We start from the raw sequence: 19,999 nt of genomic DNA on the forward strand, positions 1-19,999 counted from the left end.
TCAATGTATCGATATATCAAGCACAATTGATCATATGTTGCCATCATCATTTTCAAAACATTTTCTTTGTATTTGAGCCCTTGGTATCTGCTACCTTCTCTTCCCCCGCTCACACCCTCATGAACCCTTGAAAAATTATAAATTATTATTATTTTAATATTTTACAGTGTGCATTGCCTCCCTTCACCCATATTTGTGTTGTTTATCCCCTTGGGAGGGTTGTTATACATAAATCATTGTAATTGATTCTCTCTTTCTCCCTCTTCTCCCACAACCTTCCCCCTACCCTCATGGGATCACTACTCCCACTTATGTTCCTCATGGGTTTATCTATCCTGGATTCCATGTGTTGAGAACTGTGATCTATATGAGTTTTCATGCTCTGGTCTAACCGGATTTCTATGCTAAACCTGGGGTCATGATACTGGAGGGTTCTTTGTTAAGTTTGCTAGCTGTTTGTCGATTTTGTTGATCCTTTCAAAGAACCAATTTTTTGCTCTGTTGATTCTTTCCATTGTCTTCTGCTTTCCAGTTCATTTATGTCCACTCTAATTTTTATATCTTTTCTTTTGGTCTTAGAAGGATTATGTTGTTGGCTCTTTTCTATCTGTTGAAGGTGCTGAGTTAAGGTACCGACCATACTTTTTTCATGAGTGCATTTATTGCCGTAAATTTAATTATGATAACAGCCTTTGCTGTGCTGCATAGATTTGGGTATATTGTATTATCCTTCTCATTAGTTTCTAGGGACTTATTATTTCCTCTCCCATTTTGGTTAATACCAATTTGTTTTTAAGAAACATGTTACTTAGTCTACAGGTATTTTTCTTCGTTCTTGCTATTATAAATTTCAAATTTTTTGACATTGTGATCAGAGAAGGTGGTCTGAATTACCTCTATGTGTTTGAATTTTCTCAAGCTTGACTTGTATCCCAGCATGTAGTCTATTTTCAAGAATGAACTTTGTGCATTGGAGAAGAACGTGTAATTTTTTATATTATTAGGAGAGTTCTCAAAATGTCTATTAAGTTGAGTTGTTTGATTGTATTATTCACCTCTTCAGTTGTGGAGTTTCTAACCTCTTGATCTATCTTTCTTTGAGAGCGGTGTATTAAAATCCCTGCTAGAATTGTTGATCCAGTGACTTCTCTGTTCATCTCTTTGAGAATTTGGTTGACAAATTGCAAAGATCTTTTGTTGGGCTCATACATGTTTATTATCTTTATGGGTTCTTGGTCTGCTGATCCCCTGAGCATTATGTAATACCCACTCATATTTCTCATCTCATGTACCTTGAGGTCTCTTTTGTCCAAAATTAGTATTGCCACCCATGATTTTTTTTAATTGCCATTTGCTTGGTAAAAATTTCACTAACCTTTGATTTTTAGTCTATTTTTATTTGTGAGTTTGAGATATGTCTCTTGAAAGCAGAAGATTGATGGATTTCGTTGTCTAATCCAGTTTGCTCCTCTTTGTTTTCTAATATGTGCATTCAAATGATGCACATTCAATGTAATTAAACATAAATGTAGACTGATTACTGCCATCTTATATTATTTGTGTTTAGTATTTTCCTCTTTACTCCTTTATTGGATGGTATGTGTATGTCTTCATATCTCCATCATATCTATAATGTTTTCGTTATTATTTTCAGTGTGCTGGTTTCAGGGTGGTGTTATATCCTGTGGTGGTCTCATGTTTGACTGCTGCGTTTGGTTTTCTGCCCATAAAGGATTGGAAAGTATTTTTTTGTAATGATGATTTTGTTTTTAAGAATTCTCTAAATTCCTCATATAAGAAACTGTTAATACCTCCTTTAAATTTGATGGAGAGCCTTGCTACATAAAGGATACTTGGACTGAAATTGTGTTCTTCATCTTTCAGAACACGTTGCTCCAGTTTCTTCTTTCCTGCATTGTCTCTGTTGACACGCCTGAGCTCATTCTTCTCTGTTAATCTTTATATGTGACTGCTTTTTAATCTCTAGCTGCTGTAATGATTCTCTCCTTTTCCCTGAAATTGGATAATTTGACTACTATATGTCTTAACATGTTTGGTGGTGGTGGTGGGGTTAATCTAAATGGAATTGTCTCTGCTTCCTGAATGGTTACTCTGTCCTCCCTTGTACAATTGTGGAAATTTCCTTCTAAGAATCCCCTTATTATTTTAGCTGAAGGGTTATTTCTATTTCCCGCTGCTGCAGGATCCCAATAATTCAAATATGGTTTCATTTCATGGAATCCCACATGCTCCTCAAACTTTCTTCAGATTCTTCTTCTTTTTTTGTTTGAGAGTCTCTCTCATTTGCTGAATTCTGCCTGCTTATCTTTGAGATCATTAATGTGGTTCTCCATCTCTGTCATTCCATTATCAATACCCTGTACTTTTCTAACGATTTCTGCTATGTATTTCCTTATAGCCTGGAATTACCTTCAGTGTGAGGATTCTAGTATTTCTATTTTTCCATTTGTTTTCAGGATTGATCCTCTAATTTCCTGAATGGCACTAAGTAATATTCCAAACACTCTTTCACTGGCAGTTCAAAGCTCCTTCTTCTGTGTAAACTGTCATGCTTGGGTCATCCTCCGGAATTGCCTGGTTTTTTTTTTTCCCTCTCAATAATTTATGGCAGCTGCAAATGCTCACTGTTGCTTGTGTGGCATCATGGGTGAGCTGATGATCGAGTGTTATCTTCTGGGATGTGTGTGGGAGTACTGGCTCTTTACTTTAAGAAAGGATTGCATAGATGGAGAGGAAGTGTAAGTTGGGTGCAAGTGATAATCAGAATTTAGGTACTCTGGAGCAGATTTTACATGTTGATATTAATCATAGGAAGCTTATACTTAGGTATTGTAATTGTTAATGAGTTGAAGAGTAGGATATGGAAGATGCATTTTATATTGGTAAGTTAAAAGAGGTTGTGTGTTGCTGAGGAGGAAGGAACAGGTTCCAGGGGTTATCGTGTTTGGGGTAAGGGAGAGAGAGCTCCAGTGAATCTACAAGAGTCCCTTATGTCTCTTGTGTCTTTTTTAGGAAAATTGCATACGTTCTGTTAATGCGCTTACTACAGTAGGTTCTTGTTCAGCTCAGAACTATCTGCTCCTTGCGCGTTGTCCTAGGGTTTAAATGGGTATTATAGTGGATGCCCTAGAGAGGAGGACCATCAGACTATAGTCTGGATACTAATTCAGAAGTCTGCCTGTCCTGTAGTGAGAAAGCATCCAGGGAACCTGGAAATGCTGGGTTCCATTTCTACTGGTGTGTGAAGAACTCTGTGATTCTTTTCTCAAAACAAAATAAGAACACCTCCATCAACCTCCTAGAACCTGCTGGTGGTGGATTCTAAGAGCTCCTCTGTAACCCCATTGCTGAGACTCTCTCCAACTGGCTGGTTATATTCACCTGAAGATGTGAGCTGAGCTTGGCTAGCGATTAACACCAAGGGGTGCTTTGAATAGCCCAGCCACTTCCCCATGCTGGCGAGACACTGGTGTGGAGAGGAGGGGGGAAGTTGTGAGGGGGAAAGAAGAAGAAAACAAAAAAAAAAGAAAGAAAGAAACAGGGAACTGTTGCTACTGCACCGATAAGGAAACAAAGCTCAAGAGGGAGATATGAATAAGGACCAATAGCAGTGACAAGCACAGTTCTCTGTTATAACCAGCTAAAAGGAAGCCTGAGGTGCTGAAAGACCTGGTCTCATGTCCCAGCCCCCCAATAAGACTACCTTGTCAGCAAATCTGGTGATCCCATAGTGACCTGTTCACATGGGCATCAGTGCCGTCTTCCTGTACAACTCCTCTGAAGGTGATTGTGAACAATCGAATTGTATGGTTTTGTGAATTATATACCAACAAAACTTTTAAGTTAAAAAAATAAAGATAACTGGTAATGCGCTGACCTCCCTTTCTGCCGCTGCTGCCGCCATGGCAACTGTGAAAAGCCTGTGGCGAAGGGGGGTAAAAAAAAGAAGCAGGCTCTGAAGTTCATGCTGGATTGCACCCACCCTGTAGAAGATGGAATCATGGACGCTGCCAATTTTGAGCAGTTTATTCAGGACAGAATCAAGGTGAGTGGGAAAGGCGGTAATCTTGGGGGAGGAGTCGTAACCATTGAAAGAAGCAAGAGCACGATTACGGTAACCTCTGAGGTGCCTTTCTCCAAAAGGTATTTGAGTTATCTCACACAAAAAAATATTTGAAGAATAATCTACATGATTGGTTGCGTGTGGTGGCCAACAGCAAAGAAAGCTATGAATTACACTACTTCCAGATTAACCCGGATGAGGAAGAGGAGGAAGGTGAGGATTAAGTCTTCTCGGGAATATTTTGTATAAGCCCTTTAATAAAACTTGGGAACTAAAAAAATAAAAAAAAATAACTTGTGCAGATTTACCCATGATATCTGTTGTTTGATATCCTGTTTATTATATTAATGTATTTCCATGATATTGTGTTTTATTAATAGTTATAAATCTAGGAAATATAGTCATCTTTACATTCAGGGATTACAAATATGTCTTTCAAAGATGCTCTTTCACATTCTTCTTTAATATTCTAAGTTTTATTGATGTATCATTCACATACTATGCAATTCAATGGCTTAAAGATTGTGATAGTTTATTGTGCCAGCCTGGCCAATAAACACAAGTAGGATTAATTGAAGGGCGGAGAGATAAATGGATCCGTGAGCTTCACCTTGCTTGTCTCTTGCTCTTTAATCATCAGACTAGCGTGCAGCTGCCTTGCTTTTCTGTGCATCAATTTAAAGGGTATACTACCTGTGTGTTGCCTAGACTGTGGACTGTGTCACTGTAAGTTAAGGTCTCTTTAAGCCTACTCAATTGGAATGTTCATCTCTGAAGCTAGAATGTTCATCTCTGAACTGACAGTTGGTGACAGTTGTTGACTTGCCTTGCTGATTGCTGCCTGGGTATATATGGTCCAGCTCTCTCTACAGAGGAGGAACTGGTGGCCCTCAAGACTTAAAGGACTACTAGTGTCTCATTGCTTTATAATTTATAATTTAACTGTCCATTCCTTGTATTATATATCTATCTGTATAAGTATATATATATATATATATATATATATATATATATATATACTAGCAATCTGGTTTTGTCTCTCTAGAGAACCCTGTCTAACACAAATATAAAAAGAATTGTGTAATCCTTATCACAAATGTTTTTAGAACATTTTCTATATTCTTGTACTCATAGTTATTAGCTCCCAATACTCCCCAACTCCTAAGAAACTATTAGAAATAACTAAGAAAATATTAATGCAGTTACTGTCTCTATACATTTACCTGTCCTGAATTATACATAAAGAAAAGCATATGACCCCTCCAACAACAGCAATAACAAAATAAAACAGAAAAACTTCAATCCAGACAAAAAGTAGAAAGTAATACAAAGCATAGCAACTTTAAAATGGATCTAAAGAGAGAACAGACAAATTGTTACATTCAGACCTAACTACATGAGTCCGAATTCATTTAACAATGTAATCTGATAGCAAGGCTGTGCACATCCTTGGTAAATGGTTGGTGGAGATTCGCAGGAAGCCTATCCATGTGAGGGTGCTGCAAAAGGCTTTCCCTGTCATCCATAGCCTCTGGAAACCCGCTTCTCAAAATGCAAACTCTAAAACGGTTCTTTCTTCTGGTCTTGGATCTTAGTTGTTCCAATCCTTGAATCACAGAATTTAGTGTGTTTCTTCTTTGGAGACTTAGCTGCCACCTCACTTGGATGACTGTTTGCTCTAAAACAAACCTTTAAGACCTCAGACAATATTCTTTCTGGTAGCCAGGTACCATCTGATCTCCTCAGGACACTTTGCTATAGCACCATTTTCAGTGATCTTTTCATGAAGACAAGTATTGAGTAGTGTCATGTCAGAAGAATTAATTATTCTTTGATTGGGGCTTATTAGTAAGTTCCAGTTAAAAAATCCTTTCATATAGCTATGGTTTATATATGGTCCTGTTCCATTTTAGAGACATAATCATGTTTTTATGGGGGACTTAATAAATCATTTCCATGGGCCATATAGTAATTGTATTGATAGTATTGTTAATTTAGCCAGTGGTATAGAATTTAAAATACTATTTAGAAAATGGACGTACATATGTACATGATGGCTTTTTAGTCTAATATGCATGGGTTGTTGACATGTACAGATAAAAAAACTCAAGTAACGATACTATTTATGTGACCAATGAGACTTGGAGGTAGAGAAAATCGTTCAATAATGTTTATTTCTCATTTGACAACATGACTGCTGCTTCCATATTGATTTTGGAATCAAGCAAGAGGACATTCTTGACAACTTCATTCTTTTCACTGCTTATCTTGATGCTATTTCTCTAATTGTCAGAATTTGTGTTTTGTTTAAATGAAGTTGTAACCCATATTTAAGGCTGCAAATCCTTTATCTTCATCAGCAAGTTTCAAGTCCTCTGCACTTTTATTAGACAAAGTTGTATTATCTGCATATGTTGTTTTTAATAAGCATTCCTTTAAACCTGATGGAATATTCTTGATTGTATTCTATTTGGGGGTATATTCTTTATGTAGCACAGATACTCAGATTATTTGCTCATCACACAAAATGAATAGGCATGTATGAATATGTATGAAAGAATATAATCTTGACACATATCTTTCTTGATTTTAAACAATGTGATATTCTCTTGTTCTGTTCTAGTGACTGCCTCTTTCTCCATGTACAGCTCCCACATGAAACTGCGTCAGTACACTCTGCCCTCATTTTTAATGAAAACCTAGAAAGTGTCTCATTTATTTACTTGCTAAAGTTTACATATATTGTTGTGTTAGGTGCCAAGAAGTAGGTCCTGACTCATATTGACCCTCTGTAGAACAACAACATAAAAAAATACAGGAAATTACAGCAATAACTTCATATCTATCAATAGTGACACTGAATGTACATGAATTCAACGCATCAGTCAGAAGAATAGTGAAATGGATAAAATGGATTAAAAATGCATAAGAATGGGTTTAAAAAACAGGCTCCATGTATATATTATCTATAAGAGACAAAGCTTAGACATAAAGACAAAAATCAATGAAAAATCAAAGGATAGAAATATATATATATCCAGTTTCTGTCAATCAAAACAAGCAGAAGTGTTCGTATTAATCTAGATTTCATGTCCAAATCTACCATGAGAACAAAGAACGACATCACATATTTATTAAAGGGATATAACCATCATAAATATCCATGTACCTAAATGAAAAGCTATCATAATAAATTAATCAAATCCTTGAAGGGTCAATGAGAGAAATCACATACTAAATAATAGTAGATTTCAATACAACACTCTTTCTGACTGCTGCTTCCATAAATATTGATTGTAGTTCCAAGAAAAATGAAATCCTTAATAATGTTCATCTTTCTCCTCTCTGTTACTTATGATGCTGTATGTTGGTAGATTCGTGAGAAATTTCTAAAATTGGTATAAAGATATTGGTACAATGATACTGATTAGTAGAAGAGTATGGAAAATTCAAAGCACCTGCACTGCGATGGACACTTTTAGTGACAGAAACATCATTGCAGAATGAGTAGGGGATGCTCTCTTCAATAAATCAAGCTAGAACAATTAGATAGCCATTTGAAAAATAGTGATGATGACATAACAGAAAACAAATCAAAAGCATTCCCAGTGGGGTATAAATATGTATATTGAAGGTAAAACAAAAAAATTTCCAGGAAATACAAGTGCTCCACCTCATTAGGAACCATGGAAATGCAAATTATACTCACAGGGAAATATCACACACCCAAGAGAATAGCTAAACTAAAAAGGAATAAATTAAAAACCTGAGGCTTACTAAGTATTTGCGAGATTTTGAAAACAGAAACTCTCTGATACTGCTGATGGGCACATGGATTTATACAATTACTCTGAAAACAATGTGTTAATTCTAGCAAAGTTGCTTAGTAAATGCAACTTTACTCTCTGGTATATTCCCTGGAGAAATAAATGTTAATGTGCACCAACAAATATGTGTAAGAATATTCATGCCAGCATTATTTATAATAAGCCCATACATGAAACACACTAAATGTAGAATGCATAAATACATTGAGCAATAAAAATTGTTGAAGTGTATCTATATGGAAAAATAAGGGTGAATTTCACAGGCATAGAATTAATCAAGGGAAGTGTGTTAGTCTGGGTAAACTAGAGAAACAAAATTTGTAGACACTTATATGTGTATATGAAAGGGGGTTATATGCAAGAGCAATTGAATATTGATAAAACATCCCAGCCCAGACCAGATGAAGTCCATATGTCCTATATTAGCCCATATGTCTGATACCAATTTTCAGACTCACAAAACACATGCAGTGATGCCAAATGCAGGAAGATCACAGGCCAGTTGGTGGGAAGTCTTGGGGATCCAGGGGCATTGTAAGCATCTCAGCGCTGACAGAGGTCACCACATGGTTCCTCCTGCTCAGGGCACTAGTGTAGTTTCATGTGTGTTGTCAGCTGCAATGTCTCCCAAGAAGTGAGCCTGTGTCCTGCCTCCAGCGAGCCATTTATGTCCTGTTAATGAGATAAAGACCTCCAAATGAGGTCGTCAAGCTACCACCTCATAAGCTAAATTCCAATCCTTCACTCTTAATCCTCTCAAATTGATAACAGATTATATAACTAGCACAGTAAGCTTCAAATATAATGGATGACTAATCAATGCACATTTCATAATATACATCATAATAGTAATATGTTGTCATAAAACTATAAAGGTAAAAAAATAAAGTATTGATTCCCATTGTTGTCATATTATGATTCATTTCAGGAAAGAGAATGTGATAGAAAAACATATACACAAAGCTTATGGAGTGTCTTCATTGTTCCATGTTATTTATGAATAGTTTTTTCATAAATACCTTCATATTCTTTTTGAATAGTGCATGGATTTTGTTCCCTAATACTTTGTAAAGTTGCGTACAATTTTTGTTTATGTTCCTATAATGCATGTTATATATTTTTTCACATTAAAATTGAAATGATATTCAATTTATCAAGGTTCACACAGAGTTGGTACTCCTATAGTCAATGCAGGAAGGCTCAAACCTAAGGCTCATTTCAGAAAGGACCTGGCAAATGGACAAAATGCCATGTCAATTTAGAAAGTCAAGACAGAATTTCCTAGTCTACATTCATTACCTATACACTGAGAACCTAAATGCAATGGAACAAAAGTTTCCACACGTACAACTGCTTCTGCCAATATTGTTTCCTTGAACCTGGAATAGGAATTTGCACACAACGTTGTGAAATTATCAGTTTTTCAAAGTTGAAATAATCAGTCATTCAGATAGAGAAAGATATGCCAGTCTGCTTTTATAAAGATTTAGAGTCTTTGAAATGACATGAGCAATTCTACTCATTGAGGTCATTTTGAAAAAAAAAGGCAAATTGTTTCGTATAGTGATATTATTAAATATAATAATTAAAATTTAAATATGAAATGTATTTATCATTTACTCAACTATATTTATATAAACATATAAATATATTAATTGTATATTTAATATTTAATTACTAAGTATATTAAGATAAAATGTAAAACAAACAAACTCGAGTTCATTATGACTCAGCAATTCTATAGGGCAAAGTAGAACTGTTTCTGGGTTTCCAAGCCTGTAACTCTCTATGACTGTAGAAACCCTCATCTTTCAGGTGGATTTGAATCTGACAAACCAACCCAACATGCAACCAACCCACTGTACCACTTCCCATAGCCATCGAGCCAATGCTGACTCTCTAGAAAACTCCCTGTGGGTTACCAAAGTTGTAACTGTTTATAGGAGTAGAAATTCCAGTCTTTATCCTGCTGGTGGTTTTGAACTGCCCACTATGCAGATTGCAGCCCAACGTGTAAACGATACATCACCTGGACTCCTTACTATAGCACTAGAACTCCATATACTAAGACAGTGATGATTATTATAGTCTATATTATGGTAGTGTAGATTTCATTTACGGAAATCTTCCTTGTTAAACTAAATATTTACAATAATTATTCTTGTAAATTTCCACATAAAATCTCTGTAGTTATGGTACGATTCTCATCTTCCATTTACAATGAGGGAACAGAAGCATGGAGCTTTCATGCATTCCCTAGGGATGTATTGCTAGTGGACAGAAGAATCAGACTTCAAAAACCAGGGATTCTATTCTAGGGCCCATGCATTTCACCATACTCTATTTGCTCCTTAACAAAGGGAAATATTGCTGTCCTGGATCAGACCATTCTCTACTTTTTCCTATTTAATTCAGAGAGATTTGAACATGGAGGTGTGGTGGAGATACAAACAAGCTCTTGGTGTGGTTTTCTACTGATGTGTCTGTGATCGGCTTTGAATTCAGATAAAGAACGTGAGACCACTCCGTTGACTTACCTAAGATTCAGAGTGACCAATTCTGGGGCATGGCAGATAGGTATGGGATGGAGTATAGGTGGTGATATTGGAGCAAGAGGAAGGAATAAGTACTGATGAATAAAGATGAAAAATATCATAAATTGCAGAGAACAGTCATTACCACTGGCAGATGGTTCAAATGAGCCAACCAGGACTTCATATGGTGTGCAACGAAGGGCACAACTAAAAAGAAACCATCGCGGTTGACTTTGACCCAAGGGATTCATCAGTATTAATTATGTAAACACGGTTCTCATTTGATGACAGCACTGTTACCTTTCCTAAGAAATCCCTAGTGATTACCCAATAATGTCCACTGAGCATTGCATGTAAATTACAGATAGGAACTTACAATTACTGAAGATTCCCAATTCCCCATCTTGAAACATCAAACTTTTAATGGAGTCTCTGGTGCAGATTCTTCCTATTCACTCTTACAGCTTCAACAGGGAGCGATAATTTTCTATGTATGTCACTAGTTAACAAATAAGGCTAACCATAAGTCAGGATGTTGTCCTCTGTATTTCTCAGTTGATGGAATCTTTTTTAAAAACTATCTCCAAAAGGGAAATAGTTTGGCACTTTTTGTGGTGACAGAAGTAAATGAAGAAGCCCCTCTCCTCATTGCATAATACAATGATAAAATCATTGGGGTCTCTTAGGAGATTTTCTGACACTATTGATTTATACTTACAATGCATAAATCTTATTAAAATATTGGTGGATAGTCTAGAAATAATAGAGATATTTAATACTGGGGGAAATGTGAAGAGTTCTTGTTTCTTTTTTAAATTAAGGAAATAATATTAATGTATCATGTAGTGAGGGCTTGGGGGGTTGGGAGGGTGGGAGGGTTTAAAGGGGAGCTGAACAGGCAGTTCAAGAAAAAAAGAAAATGTATTGAAAATTATGAGGATGGCAATTGTACAATTGTCCTTGATCTAGTGTAAGTATGAAGGTATTAATACCTGTAAGAGTCCAAACACAATGCTATAAATATTTTCAGTCAACCTGTCTCCAGATTCTAAGTAAGCACACAATTTAACATGTAAGACAAAAGGGCAAGAATAATCAGTTCACACACACAAAATTAAGTGACATCTCAATCTTATTGAGCATGTTTTAAAATACTGAAAATAACATAATAAAAAATAAAACTCACGTGGACATCTACCAAAATCATTGAACCTTTACAACAGGTTAACAGAAATGTGGTACCACATAAATCAGCTATTTATAGACAAATCAAACACTTTCAGGGATATCAGGAGGTCTCAAAGATGAGTTCAAGGAAGAAATATTAGCTCAGAATAGTGTGTCAGCAGTGTGTGTGTGTGTTTATCCCAAAGGGGCACTGAATTCATATATTTTGTCAAAGGAAAGAGATGACTGTGGGGACTTATGATGAAGAAATTTGAAGAATGAAAAGGTGGGTCGGTGAGAAAGAGTTAAGGAAATGGAGTCAAGGTGTGTTTATCCCCATCATGAGCATGCACCTGCTAATCTCTTCAAGGTTAGCGAGAATTTGTCTAAAAGCATTTCATTGGGAAAACTGATCCATTCCTTTGATCATAATCCTGCAGACTTCTTGTCGTTCCCTGAGCTCCATGGATATCTAAATGGCACAATCTGAATTCCTTGCGGATGCCACAACTGCCAATTTGATGTATTGTGAATAGGCTTCTTTGTATTAGTGGGATGGAAACACCTTGTGCAGATGTGTACAGATATAGATGGAGGCTATGTCAACAAACTGCGTTTTCACAGTATGATATTTTTGTTTATACTTATTTCCATGATTTTATAGTGATACTTTTGACACTACATTCCCTGTATACCTTCATATATGCTCTTGTATATGCCGTCTAGTCAATTCCAATGCATTCATATTGCTACCAGAAGAAAACATTATGTATTTTAATTAGAAGGAAAAAGTGATGTGATCAACAAGGGAATCATATTGTCTGAATAAAAAAGATTTTAAAAGAAACAGATATCTTGAGTATTATAGAGGATGAATTCATCATCTGTAAAAATAATTTTGGGGGTAAAAAGGCTAAACAATTAAGGAATAAGTACATTTGCATGAGATGATGAGAGTCCTTCTAGATAAGAGCAATTAGTCCAAGGTTAACTACATGAACATGAGTTAGATCATTAAGAACACCAGGAACAGGAGGAACTATCTGGATGATATAAAACCTCCCTGCATACTAATGACTACAGACAGATATATTATGATATGATATGATATCAAGAATGACATATGTTTGCTTTCACACAAGGATCACATGCAGATATGGGTCAATAGCAAAATGTGGTGAAGAAAAGATATGGTGCCTGACTTTCAGAAAAAATATATCCGGATCTTTAAGATGTGTTTTTCAAGCAAGCAGTTATCTAAATGAACAGTTAACATGGGAGAAACACATGAGCCTGTGTGATCCAAGGATTTTAAATAATATAACCCACATCTAAAAGAAGAAATGGAACCAGAGCTTTGTTAGCACCTCATTTGCAGGAGGCTATAGATGACAGTGGAAGCCCAAAGTCCATTTGCAATTTCATACATGGAGTAAGCCCCTAATGAATTACCTCTGACTAGGCACCAGGAGTGCAAACAGTCTTGCTATCATGCACATTGCATTGTAGATTAGATTGCTGAAGATTCCATTAGAATAAAATGTAGTTCCTTATCATTTGATCTCCCTTATGTTGTTAGGTTCAAGTTCCTTTGATTGGATTCCAACCAAAAGCGACCATGTGCACAACAGAAAGGAACACCACACAGTCCTGTCACATGCTCATAATCATTCCCATACCCAGGCACATAGGTGCAGCCACTGCGTCAATCCATCTCATTTGGGGACCTTCCTTTTATTTGCTGACCCAGACTTTACCCAGCAAATGTCCTTCTCCAGGGACTGGTGTCTACTGACAGTAGGTCTAAAGTTTGTAAGTATTGCCATGCTTGCCTCTAGTGAGCACTCTGGGTGTACTTCTTCCAAAGCAGATTTATTTGTCTTTTGAGCAATCCACAATCCTTTCAATATTCTTCTCCAATACTACAATTAAAATACATTGTTTGTAGCTCAGGCTTCCTTATTCAGTGTCTAACTTTCACATGCATATAAAGCCAAGGAACTAGCATGGTTCTCAAAGTAATATCCTTGTTTTCAACACTATTCAGAGCTCTTGTGAAGTAGATTTACCCAACGTAACTTATCTTTCAATGTCTTGAATACTGTTTCCGTGAGCAGTGATTGTGGATCCAAGCAAGGCAAACTCCTTGACAGCTTCCAACTTTTTCATCATGATGTTACCTATTGGTCCAGTTGTGGGGAGTTTGGTTTTCTTTACTTTAAGTCATAATCCATACTGCAGGCTGCCATCCTTGATCCTCATTAACAAGTGCTTCAAGTCCTCCTCACTGTTTGCAAGCCAGGTTGCTTCCCCTGTACATTAAAGGCTTTCAGTTGTTGGTAAGCCTTCCTCCAATCCCAATGCCACATTCTTCTTCAAATAAGCTAACTTCGCTGTTTATTTGCTCAGCATAGAGATTGAACAAGTATGGTGAGAGGATACAACCCTGATGCACATCTTTCCTTATTTTAAATCAATGCAGTATTCCCTTGTTCTGTTCACACAATTGCCTCTTGATCCATCTGCGGGTTCTACATGAGCACAAGGAAGCATTCTGGAATTCCTATTCTTTTCCAGGCTACCTATTGTTTGTTATGATGCACATACTCAAATGCCTTGGCATAGACAATAAAACACAAGAAAACATCTTTATGGTATTCTATTTTCAACCAAGATCTATCTCAAAACAGCAAGAAAATCCCTTGGTCCATGCACTCTGCTGGATATGGCCTGAATCTCTGGCAGCTCCCTTTCAATGTATGCATTGAAATGCTGAATCCATTGTGGGATGATCTTAAGCAAAATTTTGTGATATCAATAATATTGTTCCGTAGTTTGAGCATTCTATTGAGTCACCTTTTTATGGAATGGACACTAATATGGATCTCTTCAATGAATTTTCCCAGTAGCTGCTCCCTAATTTCCTGGCAGATCTCTCTTATGATCCATTTTTTAAATTTAATAAATTTTTAAATTGGGGCTCATACAACTCTTATCACAATCCACACATACATCAATTGAGTAAAGCACCATTATACATTCATTGCCCTCGTCATTCTGAAAATTCCTTTCTACTTGGGTTCCTGGAATCAGCTCTTTTTCCTTTTTTCCCCTCCCCATCCTTCCTTGCTCCCCCCTGAACCTTTAATAGTTTATAAATAATTATTTTATCTTATCTTACAATGCCCGGAATCTCCCCTCACCCACCTCCCCATTTCCCATCCCCCAGAGAGGAGGTTACACATAGATCCCCAAAATCGGTTCTCCCTTTCTACACCCACTTCCCTCCGGTGTCGCCACTCCCACCGCTGGTCCTGAGGGGTTCATCCGTCCTAGATTCCCTGTGTTTCCAGATCTCTACTGCACCGCTGTGCATCATCTGGTCTAACCAGTTCCGCAAGGCAGAATTGGGATCATGATAATTGGGAGGGGAGGAAGCAATTTGTTCTAATTTTCATTATTTTCTACTTTATTTTTGATTGAGTTTTTTCTCTGTTTTACTTTGCTATTGTCATTAGTTTTTTTTAATATACATAGCTTTTGTATATTATAGCTTTTTGTATATTTTGTATATTTACCCAGGATAGGTAAATCTATAGAGACAGTCACTAGTTTAATGGTTCCTTGATGGTATGGCAGTGGAGGGTAAGGAGAAATGGTGAGCTAACAATGATGAGTATAAGACTGAAAAGAAGTTCTAAAACGGATTGTAGTGATTATTGTACAACCCTTCTTAAAGGGATTGAACTATTCAGTGGTATTATATATGAATTATATGCCAATAAAACGGTTGGGAAATAAAAATTTCAGATAGGAGGAATTCAAGAAGTCATTAAAAAATCCTAGAACACAAAGACCAAAATGTATATCCGAAGAGATTTTGATATTTGTTCCTGAACTGAAGAAAATATTTTATGTGCATAATAATTGAATGATGGAGGAAGAATCAAAGGAGGATGGAAGAGAATGAGGAGATGATATAAAGGGCTCAGGTGGGGGGGCAACTGGGGATGGAAACGAATGTACAAATGCACTTGACTCAGTGGATGTATGTATGGATTGTGGTGGGAGTTGTGCGAGCCCCCAATTAAAAAAGAGGATGGAAGAAATATAGAGAGTGACTATATCCAAAATAATTCAATGATGTTTAACTATTACAGATGGTAGTATAGAAGAAGAACAGATGATATTGAAGGAAGAAGCCTAAGCTGCAGTAATATTAAGGCTCCAGAAATTGATGAATAAAAATCAAAATGCTTCAATAAACTGAAGCAGAACTGAAAACACTCATCTATGCCATGAAAATCAAAGGCAATTACCATTCCAATCTACTAGAAAAAATCCATATTTGCTTGTATCTTGCATAAAGATGACCATTAGCATATGTAAAGTATTGGTGATATCATTAATATAAAGCATTGTAACAACACACTGACATGTAACTACCAGGAATTCAAGCTGTATTCAGGAGACATGCAAGAAGTATAACATTGCTGACATCAGGTGGTTCTGGACTGAAAGCATTACATAATGGAAGGATTTTAACCTCCATTTTTTTGAATTATGCAAATTAATTCCACTGTATGTGCCATAAGAAATTATGGGCAATGATGCAATTAATGGTAATTCCAGACTATTTAAATGGGTTCATACTGAAATTGTGCTTAGACATTGGTAGTTATCTAAAGAAAATAAAGGGATATTGCAGGTTTCTAATCACGAAATGTGCTCATTAGGGTTTATCCTTTAAATATACTTGATTTGTAGCTGAGAAGTTGTCATAGAAAGAAGAAAGCGGAGGTAATTTCCTGCCGAACTGAATTCCTCTGACTGAGAAGGTGCAGCCTGAGCATCCAACGAGGATCAAAGATTTGCCACAGAGAAATATGAGCCAGTTTAGGGTTCTAGGAATCTGTCACTACTGTCTTGCACATTGAAGTATCACAAGGAATGATTTCAATTTTGGACTGTTTTGTGAACCAAATCCATTCACCTGACTCCAACGTGGGTGAGCAACCCTTGGGTTCCTGAGGGCAGTGCCGGGCACAGGAGCTTGAGGGGAAGGAAGCAGGAGGGATCCATGTTTCCTGGAGTCTGACCAGGAGAGCGCCAGTGAACAAGGGCCCAGGCTGTCCTGATGGTCAGCATCCAAGGTCTTTGCTCATTTCCCTGAATGATAGAATTCACTGGCCTGCAAATTCTGTGTCAGCAGCATCACAGAAGAAAGAGGAAGAAGTTCCTGTTTGGATATTATTATTTCTGGGATGTCCCCATGAGAGATTGAAATTTGTGAACATCATTAGAGCTGATCCACATAAGACAAACATAGAGCATCCCAGTTGCCAGCAGTGTTATAAGGACCAAAGAAAATGACCAAGGCTTAGGATGGATTGAAACCTTTCCCACCTCCTCTGAAAGTGTAAGCATAGTCGCCATTCACCTTCTCCAAGACATCATTCCTTGCTTTGGCCAGCCTGCCTCAATCCAGTCGGACAACAGCCCGGCCTTCATATCTGAGGTGCAACAGGCCGTTAGCACTTCACTGGGCATCTGCTGGAAACTCCACGCAGCCTACCACCCCCAGTCTTCTGGTAAGGTTGAGTGAGCTAACAACAGCTCACCAAACTCTCCCTTTAACTGCGACTTAATGGGCTTCAACTATTACCCTTTGCTCTTACTTGCCTGCGAGTGGCCCCCCGGAAGCCGTCCAGCCTCAGTCCATCTGAAATACTCTACAGATGACCCTTGCTTCTCTCACCTCTTCCTACAACTGATTGCCCTCCCTAGCTTCGTACCTGCCATACTTGTCCTTGCTCCGCAAACTTCTTAAACAACACGCCAACTCAGCTATCCCCAAACCCTCTCCAACCTCTGCTGATCACCAAAAACCAGTGCATCCTGGAAATGCTGTTAATCAAATCCCTAGCACCCAAACCCTTAGCACCCTGGTGGGAAGGTCCTTACACTGTCATACTTACCAATCCCTCGGCAATCAAGGTACTTGGAATAGATTCCTGGTTACATTTGTCCCGAGTCAAGGCAGCAGTGAACTCTGACCATGGCTCCCAGTGGTCTGCTCAGTCTACTGGTCCTATTTCTCTCCATCTCACTCGCCTCACCAAACCAGCCAGTTAAACCTAGCATAACTTCCCCTTTCACCTGGAGATTCTTTCTCACTGAAAATGTAACTTACCCCCAACATGGCCAGCATCACATACTCACAGGAGAAAGTTATCTAGCCACGGCTGACTGCCCGGTCACCGGTTGCTCCGGTCCAGTCTACCTTAATTTCACCTTGTTCAAACACGGTTCCAACCACCCAAATGTGCACCTTCTCCCAAAACCAACTTCCCCCATCGTTTGTTTTCTATACGACCAAACCTCTAACCCCGCCTATGCACGAAAATGGGTAGAAGAAAACACAGGGTGCCCCTGAAAGTCCTGCAATATTCACCATGCTTGCCCCTACCCCATAACCAAATCCCACCGGTTCTATTCGTCAGGAACACAATTCACCTTAACTATCCCTGACCCATGGGATGACAAGTGAACCAAACCATTCAAGGGAAGCTGGTATTTTGACTCGCACAGCACATATCCTGAAGCTAAACTATTCTTATGGAGGTCACTAGGCCAGGTCCAATCCACCATCCACTGTAATATTCAGATCCAAGAACATCAACTCACTAACTGCCGCACTTTAGACCTCATCACAGCTGAAAAAGGAGGGGCCTGTCTCTTCCTCCAGGAAGAATGCTGTTATTACACCAATGAGTTGGGAGTTGTGGAAACTAGAGTCCAGACCCTCAACAAGCGAAGCCATGAGCTGCAAAACACCAGATTCAGAACAGACGGATCCTCTTCCTGGTGGAACTTTTCTCTGTACGCTTTCCTATCCCCCGTATTAGGACCCATAATTTTAGTTATAATTTTGCTCTTAATTGCTCCTTGTCTCATCTAGCTCCTGCAAAGTCGACTCCGCGAGATCACCCGTATAGCAGTTCACCAGATGATGCTACAGCAATACCAACCTCTCCACCCTGTGCCAGGCCGGAACTCCCAGTACTCTGCCTGAAAAAGCCCTTTCCCTTGCTCTTCGCCCACTACCCTTAGGAAGCAGTTACAGATATGGACTAACTTCGTCCCTTTTCCCTATAGGGCAGAGTCCTGAATGGCCGGTCTTGACACAACAGACTCCATTTTGAGTCCTGTACCTCCATCTTAGCTCTCAAGACTGACCCCCTAACCGACCTCCCCTCCCCTGCTCAACCACAAATTCCTGGAACCAGGTCGTCCCAGAGCCAGGAGGTTTTCTGAAGATATGTTCACTCCACCCGTCCCTGACCTACAGATAAGATTAACGACCTTTTCCCTTCTGAAGCCCCTGTGTGTGCACATCTTCCCCAGCTGTACTTGCCAGCAGGGGGTATCAAAATGCCGCCAGGATTTTCCCTGGGGCGGCTTCAAATAGCTCAATACCCTGAGTTGCTCAACCCGCCGCAACCTTCTCAATAAAGCCTGCTTCTAAAACTAAAAAGAAAGAAAGAAAGAAGTATGCAGTATCATGAATGGAAGAAGCCTTATCAATAACTTTGTGTTATGAGATCACATGAAGTTACTTTTTGAAAGTGTATAAGACTTGGAACAGTTACTGATGAATATCAAAGATTATAGGATTGCGCATCAATATGAAGAAAACTAGTAGTCTCACAATGGGACCCGTAAACAACATCATGAAAAGTGGGAAAATATTGTTAAGGATTTTATTTTGCTTAGAATCACTAAAAAAAAATCCATGGAAGAATCAGACAAGAAATCAAAAGAGGAATTGGACTGAGAATATCTGATGCAAAAGTCCTCTTTAAACTGTGATGCAAAGATGTCAGATTGTGGATGAAGGTGGGTCTTATCCAACCCTAGTATGTTTTTAATCACCTTTAATTCATGTGAAAGCTGGGCACTTAATTGGGGAGATCATGAAAGCATCATTGTTGACATAGCAAGGAGTATTGAATGAATGTTGCTGGAAGAGAAGGAACAAGACTCCTTGGAAAAAGCAGACTACAATACTTCTTCGAGATAAGGATTCAAATATTTTGTCTAAAGTAATTAGGATGTTTTCAGGAGGGACCGATTCCTGGAGAAGAACACAATATTTAGTGAAGTCAAACATCTGCAGAAAAGGGGAAAAACCTTCAATAAGATTGATAGAGTAACTGTAACAATGGTCTCAAATATGCTAGGATTGTGAGGATGACCCAGGACCAGGCAGTGCTTCATTCTCAGTCACTATGCATCTCAGTTAACTTGACAGCACTTAAGAACAACCCAAACATCCAAACTTGGTCCATGATTGCCACACTTATTCTACAAATATGATCAATAGC

At 38.1% G+C, this 19,999-nt stretch overlaps 1 pseudogene; it reads left to right on the forward strand.

Moving 5' to 3' along the window:
• The first annotated feature begins 2,888 nt into the window (after nt 1-2,888).
• Nucleotides 2,889-4,308, forward strand: LOC142440580 (large ribosomal subunit protein eL22 pseudogene; annotated as a pseudogene).
• Nucleotides 4,309-19,999: the final 15,691 nt, after the last annotated feature.

This window comes from Tenrec ecaudatus, chromosome 2 (assembly GCF_050624435.1).
Source record: "Tenrec ecaudatus isolate mTenEca1 chromosome 2, mTenEca1.hap1, whole genome shotgun sequence".
Taxonomy (NCBI): domain Eukaryota; kingdom Metazoa; phylum Chordata; class Mammalia; order Afrosoricida; family Tenrecidae; genus Tenrec; species Tenrec ecaudatus.